The sequence below is a fragment of the Cryptomeria japonica genome, chromosome 10 (assembly GCF_030272615.1).
Source record: "Cryptomeria japonica chromosome 10, Sugi_1.0, whole genome shotgun sequence".
NCBI lineage: Eukaryota > Viridiplantae > Streptophyta > Pinopsida > Cupressales > Cupressaceae > Cryptomeria > Cryptomeria japonica.
The window spans coordinates 902095168-902104741 of NC_081414.1; positions in this window are offsets into that span (position 1 = coordinate 902095168).

Genomic DNA, 9574 nt, shown 5'->3' on the forward strand with positions numbered 1-9574 from the left:
ATACTTACTCTAACAGATAAAAATTCCACCATCCAATTGTTGGACCTATAACCCAATGAAGAATTTAATTTCTCCAATAAGAGACATCTCAAATTCCTTTTTCATCTCTTCAGCAAAATCCATGCATAAGTCATCATTACCACCAAAGATAATGTCATCCACAAATACTTCAGCTATCAATAATTTTTCTCCATCAGTCTTTAGATATATGTTACTGTCCTCACTGGTACGCTGGAATCCTATCTTGATCAAGTGTGCATGCAACCTTTCAAACCATGCTCTTGATGCTTGATTCAATCCATACAATGCCTTGTGTAGTTTACAAACAATATCTTTGTCTTCAGACAAAGAAAATCCATCTGGTTGTTTTATTTATACTTCTTCTTCAAGGATGCCATTGAGAAAAGTTGATTTAACATCCATCTAATAGAATTTAAATCCTTTAAATACAACATAAGCAAGTAGAATTCTTAATCCTTTCAATCTTTCCATAGGTGCAAAGGTGATGCAGAGGGTCAGGGGTTTTAGGTGACTTCAATAAAATATGTTTTCAAGTGCTTCAGACTCCTTGCATTTGCCTTGTGTTTCCAAGGCACCTTAAGGCTTCAAAGGGCAAATCAATACCCAACTCTCCACTATGACTCCTAGTGTCTTCAACAACTTATTCTAACCCAATTAAACAATTTTCAATTAGTTTTAAGGTTTCAAGACTTCTCCATGCTCTTAAACCCCACTATGCCTGCTACTAGCCCTAGAGCCCCAATTAGCCCACTTGAGGCTGAATTAATTTAGTTTCTCCAATTTTTCCCAAATAAATTCCAAAAAAAAAAATCTTTTTGGATACCCTTTTCAGCTTAATACAACATATATCAAAATTAGGTATGGTTGTTTTGGACCATGCCTTTGCTGTCCTAAGACTTAGACTATTTTTTATGCAAAAACCCACACTTTTACAAAGCAAGTATATAAAATACTTATCCCCCAACCTTTAAACTCTCAACAGTAGTTTTTTATGACTCCAAACCAAGGAAAATCCAATTGTTTAGGTTCTATGATCTTTTTTAATGTGCAAACCCCAAAGCCCTCACCAATAGGCTTCCAAAACTAAGGGTTTCTTGATTAACCACTCTCCTAGCACTGCTGCAACTTAAGAAAGGTTCATACACCTTCTCTTAGACCATATTAGACATATCCAATCATTAAACTACCCCTTTGTTAAGGTAGATCTTCTGCTGCTATAGGCTTGCTATGCTTCCTACTCACTTCTCCTTCATCCAACTCACGGTGATCACCTGTCAGACCACACTTCCTGCAAGTTATTTGGTTAGGATCATATTATACATGTTAGATAGAGCCTCCTCTATGAGAAATAGGACCTTACATCCATAGAAGGGCTCCAAATTGCATTTTGGGCCTTCAATGCCAATGATACAACTTAGAAAATTTTAGGACAGTCAACACAAATGACAAAATCTGAGAAAAACCTGCTACAAAATCATTCCAAATCACTTATTACAATGTTTAATGACTGCCCAAGGCTTATACCATGAAAGATCAATCACTTTCAAGCAACAAAAAACAAAAAATTGCAAGAAAATGAAAGTTTTATTCACTTTTTCTGTTAAATCCGTACAACATCCTTACTGTAGCATCCAACCCCACCAAAATGGAGTTCCAAGGTTTTATAAGACCTTCCCCCAACTTCCCAAATCGAAATCAATCAGTTATTTGTCATTATAGACTTGTTTAGACTCTAAAATCCATTTTCCCACATAAAAACAACTAACTGTTAGAATTCAAAAATTTGAATTTCTAACTTACAATTTATTGAATAATTTAAAGTCTAACCTATCAAACTTAATTTTTTATTACTCCTAGGATCCAAACAAACTTATCTAACCATCCAAATCCTATTTAGGCACTATTGGCCTCCCTTACATAATTTTGGTCCTAAAGCCCTTATTAAGACCTTCAAGACATTTAACTTTAAAATCATATTGATCATTACAAATTTCCATTATTGGCTTCAAAACACTCCAATTCACTTGTTTTGATTCATAACTCTTCATGGTCTTGATAGCTTGCTTGGGTGCACCTGCACCAAAAGGTTTCACCATAATCTTCTCCTTCTTCTTGTGCATAGCCTTTGCAAACCAATCTTGCTTTATTTCTCACAATCTTGCCTTCTTCATTTAACTTGTTTCTAAAGACCCATTTGGTTCTAATTACATTCTTGTTCTTCCAGTCTAGGAACAAGTGTCCATGTCTTGTTCTTCTTTATTTGATCCAACTCCTCATTCATTTCACTCATCCAGTCATCATCCTTTAATGCCTCTCTTATTGTTTTCGGCTCAATAGTAGAAATCAGACATGAATTTTCTCTGATTTTCCTCCTTGTTTGTACTCCAACATGTTTATCTCCAATTATTTTTTATTCTGAGTGATTTAACCTGACATACCTTGGAATAACCAGTTTCGGTGCTATTCTTCCTACTTCATGTTCTTCATCTTCTTCACCGCTCTCTGCATTTGCTGGTTGAGCACCTTTTTCTGCAACATTTTGCTCATCAGTCTTCTGCACTTCGGGTTCTATGAGCACAAGTCTTTCTTCATCTTTCTTAGGTTCAGATATGTTGGTCTCTCGAAATTTCTCAAGGAGATCATCTATCTTCACATTAGCACTCTCAATGATCTTCTTAGTTCTCTTGTTATAACATTTAAATGGCTTATTCTTTGTAGACTAACCAAGAAAAATGCCTTCATCACACTTAGTATCAAACTTTTCAGTGTAATCATCTCTCTTAATATAACATTTACTCCTAATTTTTTTGAAATAGCTTACACTAGGAGTCTTTCCATGCCATAATTCATAAGGTGTTTTGTTATTACCTTTTTTGACAAGTACTCGGTTCAAAGTATAAACAACAGTGTTGGTTGCTTCTCTCCAAAACATCTTTGGTACTTCACCTTGACTTATTATGGTTCTAGCAGCTTCAACAATTGTTCTATTCATTCTCTATGCTATCCCATTCTGTTGTGGAATTCTAGGAGCTGACATTTGCCTCTTAATTCCTTGTTCATCACAAAACTTCACAAACTCATCATAAGTAAATTCACCTCCTCGGTCAGATCTTAAACATTTTAGATTCTTCTCGGTATCTTTCTCAACAAGAGCTTTAAATGCTTTAAAATTACTGAAAGCCTTACAGTTTTCCCTTAGAAAAGTTACCCACATCATTTTGGAATAATCGTCAGTAAAGATCACAAAATACTTATTACCAAAATATCTCTTAGTCCTCATAGGAGCACAAAGATCAGTATGAACCAAATCAAGAATATTCTCTGAAGAGAAAGACTTACTCTTAAAGGATACAGAGGTCATCTTACCCATCTGACAATCCTTGCATAACACATTATCCGGTTTCAGAAGTTGGGGCAAACCTCTCACAATACTTGACTTACTAACTTTAATCAATTTGTCAAAATTGGCATGACAAAATCTCTTGTGCCACAACCAACTCTCTTCAATATTCGTCACCAAACAATCATTTACATTAGTATTAAGATGAAATAGATTACCTCTAATTTGATTCCCAGTAGCAATAAATTCTCCATTATTTCCAAGAATCCTACACACTCCACTTTTGAATTCAAGTAGATATCCCTTATCATTAAGTTGTCCAACACTCAAGAGGTTATGTTTTAGTTCTTCAACTTAAAAGACATCATCTGCATTACTCTTCCCATTTAATGAAATTGATCCTTTACCTTTAACCATGCAAGGAGAGTTATTACCAAATCTCACAACATCTCCATCAAACTCTTCAAGGGATAAAAACTTACTTTTGTCACCAGTCATGTGGTGTGAGACACCACTATCTATTATCCATTCATTATTGTTATCCATGTGAGACACCAAAGCCTTGTCATCAGTCAGATCCTCCTTCACGATAAAAAGTACTATCTCCTCATTGTCATCTTCTTTTGATTCATCATCGGTCACACCTTCATCCACTGCAACATAACAATGTTTCTTGCCTTTTCCTTTGAATCTTCTAAAATTATATTTCTTATCAGTGTTAGGGCAGCTACCAACTATGTGTCCAATCTTACTACAAGAGAAACACTTCAAGGGTAATTTACCTTTATATTTACCTATTCCTCTAGGGAATCTTCTAGCCAATAATGCCTCAAGTTCCATCAGATGATATTCATCATCACCATCACCTCTGCTACCGCCATGACTAGACCTACAGTCATGATTATGACAAACATATTTTCCTTTCCTTGTTGATGTACCGGTTACAGAAGCCTTAAAATAAGATTCAAAAGGTTTGGAAACACTATTATCAAAACTATTAAGTTCAAATGCAGTTAACTTTCCAATTAAAGAATCATAGTAACTTTATCTTTTGAAATGGATCTCAGTTCTTGAATAGAAGATACCCTGATAGAATACTGCGGTAAAAGAGTTCTAAGCATTTTACTAACAACAATAACATCTACAATCTTACCTCTGGCACTCTTTATACCACCTACAACTTCTTTAATCCTTTGTCTATATTGAGTTATGTTCTCACCGTCAACCATTTTCATATCATTAAATATTCCTCTCAAACACTCTTCCTTTTCCCTTTGTACATGTTCATCTCCTCCATAAATTTAATTTAATTTCTCCCTAGCTCATTAGCAGTTTCTAATTTATGAACATAAATATACTCAGAGTTAGACAAAGTACTTACAATTGCTTCAAGAGCCTGAATATTTTCTTGTTTTTCTTTGAGCTCATCCGATATCAAGGTACTCATAGTAGGAGCAACATACTTGGTTATCACATGATTCCAGTACTTTGAACCCATTCCTTTAATGTAGATCTTCATCCAATCACTCCATATCTGGTAGTTGTCCTTGGTAAACTTAGGCCCTCCTTCTTCATCATCTTTCATAGAATATTTCCCTCAAGCTGTTAGGGTTTATGCACGTAGAGGAGATACCAATTGTTAATCCTAGAGGATTTGGCTAATACTAAGAGGGGGGTGAATTAGTATTAACAAAAACTGGAACTTTCAACACCAAAATAGACTTATCTCAGATCGGAAAGCATTTAACATTCAAACCAGTTCTTCATAATAAATTTCCTTATCAGATCATGCAAACACTATTACCAACTTATTAACTGATAAGAATGCTTAATCTATCATATAATCATCAATACCGGTAACCGCTTTAAGATCTCTGATAAACAAACATAAACTGTCTTAACTGGTTATCAGAAATAAAACATGAACATCACAAGAAAAGCATTCCACACATGAACACCATGATTTTCATGTGGAAACCCAAATAGGAAAAAACCATAGTGGGAATTGGTACCCACAAATATTTTACACTCTTTTGGAATGTGCCATGTTAGGAGCCAAGCCCAATTAGAAGCTTACAATGATGCCCTGTTCGAAGTAGACCATGTTTGGAGTCACCCAGTTAAGGGATTTACCTCAGCCCTATTAGAAGCTTTGATCTGTTAGGATCAACCTTGCAAGAGGATTTAGAACTCAGATATTGAGTTGCCCTGTTAGGGGATTTTACAATATGAGGCTTGTTAGGACCTACTCGGTAAAGGGATTTTAGCTACTGTAATTGTTAGAGAACAACAGTGAATGATTTGTGTATAGCACTCAACTGCTTGCTTGATCATATCCAATTAAGTGCTAAGTTTGCATCTCACTGGAAGATCTTCTCTCACACACTGGTTTGACTTTACACACTTCTCAAAATCACCGACACTTCAAAACATCAACCTTACTGACATAAATAACTTTTACAACTAGGTTGACATCAAAACCCTAAGACTTACTGCGTAGATCATCACAAATCTTTACAACTCATTATAAATCATCATATGGATCATTATAATCAATTACAAATCAATATCAGTTGTTGAATGATCATAAATCATCACAACAAGTGGATTTGGTACAAAGTCAAACCCTTAGCACATTTCGCTAAGCACATTGCACATTCCCAAGAAATTTGCTCTCCAAATGCACCAAAACATCTTTCAAACACATCGCACGGTATGGGCCGCATTATCATCAACATGTGAAATTTATGTAGATCACCGCCAAACCAAAAATCTTTATCGGTTAAGAGAATTCTTTGCCAGTCCTTAAACCCTTCTTAAACCCTGGTAAAACTTCATCAGAAATTCAAAACATGTGGTTCCGGTTACATACTTAAATTCATCATAAAATCTTATGTATCAAACCACAAGTCACCAAACATTGCCAATCGCCCGATTCCATCAAAACTTATCTGCTTTATTGGTTAAGATCCTAATTCGCAGTCTTGCCGGTAAACTCTGTCAAACTGTCAAACTCTTACTCGCGTAGACCAAATCACTTAGCCAACAAGTCAATCACCGAAAACCAACTGTAAACATCATTAAACATCAGTTGACCCTGGTTGCCATCAATGAAAGCACAAATAATTGATCACGTCATCTTTCCTCTACTGATACAGTCATCCATCATCATCTCATCTTCATCAGTTATGCCAAACATGCCAACACAATTTGAGCATTATTCTCTATTAATATATATTTTTAAAAAGTTAGTTCAATATGTTTAATTTATTATTTTAATATTATGTCAGTCCTTACATATGGTATTAGAGCTCTAGGTTCAACACTATGGGCTTACATCAATTACACTAATTTATGGCTCTTTGTTCACAAGACCCTCTCTATATGCTTGTTGTTATGAGGATGTGGTTTGGGATTATGTTGAAAATATGAGTTAATTGTTGGATATCTGAGATGTGTTGACATTGATGCCAAACTTGGTGGTCCGAATGGTGTCTAGTTCAGATGATGTCTGGTCTGGATATGATCTTGTACTATTGTAGGTTTCTTTAATTGGTGTTGTTGTTGATTTTGATGCATGTTTCTCAGTCTAATGTTGTTATTAAATTTGTGTTGGTGGAATTTACCTAAAAAGTTACAATTGTGGTTAGTTCAATATGAAGGAAACAATATTTAATTCCCCGATGGAAGAATTCTTTGCATTCCTCAGGATGATGAAGATTATGCTTTATGTTCCTAGATATATTGTATGTATTCTGAGGATGTTGTATCATTGGGTTTTATGGTTCACGAATTCTAGAAGTGTATTGTTGTTTTTTGACAATAAGGGCATTTGTGAAACTAGTCTAGAAAATTCTTGATGGCCTTAAAATTTGTAGAATCTTGTGTTGCGGTTTGGTTCATGTAGTATTTCAGTTCAATTCTCTCATGATGTTTTGGTTTTGCAAGTGAGTTATGTTGATTTGTGCTTGGTATATTCAGCTGTGATATGTTTTTCAATGTGTCGATTGGATTATATTTATTGAATCATACTTATTGGTCTGGATGTGCATTGGAATTTGAGTTAGAACATTATGTAGCATCCGAAATTGTACTCCCTTACAATTTTGTCCTTACTTGGGCCCCCACCTTGGCATTTGTCCCCTAAGGTCTGATTGAAGCCTTGATCCTTCTCACACCATGTATCAAGCTCAAATTTTCATATACTGCACTTTTATCCCCAAGATCCTTCGACCTTGATGTCCAAGACCAGGGCACCTAGTTCCAGGGTCCTCCCAAATAGGGCCCATTTTGGGGCCTCATAATAATGGTAACATGATTTGAGTGGGAATATTCATAGCTCGAATTCACCATCAAGTAAAATTGAGATCCTACATTCAAGTGAGCAAGCAATCAGTCTTCTTTCAAGCATTGGAGCAGAAGTAAAGTCAAGTTTCAAGCATTGGAGATGACATTCATTTAATATTTTTTGTGAACACTATCTACATGAAACCCTAATTATTTGTGAAGACAAACAAAACTTCATTAAAAGGTATATCATTAGTGTTTCAAATGTTTTCAACTTTTCCCTAAAAAAGAAATCATTTCCACTACAATACTTCATTTAGATTTCAGTTCTATTTCATGGTTAATTCCAAAACCAGGGTTTGACCTAAGGGAAACCCCTATTCCCAACCATTTTCTCCTTTCTACTGTGCAGGAACAAGTACAAAGTTGCAATTTTTAGGAATGACATTATTCATAGAGATGAATAGGTTCCCTTTTGGATAGTGAAAAGTGCAGAGGACCATGGCGAGCATCACCATAGTCCTAAGAATTTAGGCTGAGTTTTTGGGAACAGTTTTGAATCTTCATCTATTACTCAAATCCAGGTTTGTGGCTCTATTCAATGACTATAGCTCAATGTTCATGCATAGTTGCTTCAATTTTTACATATTTACCCTAATTTCATAATCTTTAATTAAATCAATTCAACTTAAGGGAAATAAGAGTTTCCACTTAGGAAACTAGGAATGTGATTAGAATCTAGATCTATGAAGGCTAGATCTATCAAATTCCCTCTTTCCTTAATGTCTTGGTCCTATAAGAAAAAAATAGTAGTTCTACTACATCTCATGGTGAAACCCTAATTTTTCACCAACACACATTGCTATAGGTCTCACCATAGTGCATGGAGAATCGTGTTAGGTAATTTACATTGGAAGATATTTTTGGCCAACTAGTTGTTGAGTTTTATTGTGTATCCACATGTTATGTTTGGTGTTGACTGATGAGTCACATTTTTGGTCTTTCTATATAAACTCGAAGTTGAATTAAGACTATCATTTCATGATTCAAACATTGTCGTTGTGATAGATATAAGCCTTTTTGTGTTTGACTTGTGAACTTTGTTATCTGTTAGACAACCTAATAAATAATATAAGAAATATATATTAATAATGTGGGAATGCTTGATTGAATGTTGTTTAAAGGTAATATTATGCATATGTATGTTGTGCATGTTAACCTTGGTGTATGCAACTAGAAAGTGAGACTGAGTCAATGAGGGACATTTGCTGTTGTTTCATGGAGTTGCAGTCACAATCAGATGGAAGTTATTGAACCAATCAATCCAGTACTTGATATCATAATAAGATTCCTAGTTGCAGTTGAGACAGTTGTTTGTTTTAAAATATGTGTCCAATAGTCAAGGAAATCTAGAGAGAAATTTGTCCTATATTTGTGCAAGAGAATAAGTCTTGAGATGATTCATCTTTCTGTGCATTTATTTTCAATAAAAGTTGTCCTCCTAGTTTGTTGGTAGTGGATCGACTGACTAATAAGGTACTTATAGAATTTCATTTAAATCCATTGGTTTAAAGATCGAGTATGTAATGCAATTCTTATCTTTCAGAACTTAGTGTGATCTTCTTTATAGTTTGAATAAAGAGTAAGAGCTTTTGTTTATGTCATCACTATTGTCAAGAAATCAATGTGTCAATGATGCTATTGTAGTTCTTAATTTTGGTTAAGATTTTGGAAGCTCATCCAAGGGGGACCACTTGGGGGAGCGTTCCATCCTCATTACCTTATTAAAGTTCATTTATGTTTCTTAATTCTCTCAGTTGACTGCCTACAGCCACAAAAACTCCATTTTGTGTCTATTCTTGCAGCCAAAAGAAAATAGAGTATTATGTCACCAGCGAGTTAGTTCATTTTTTGTATGAAGATATA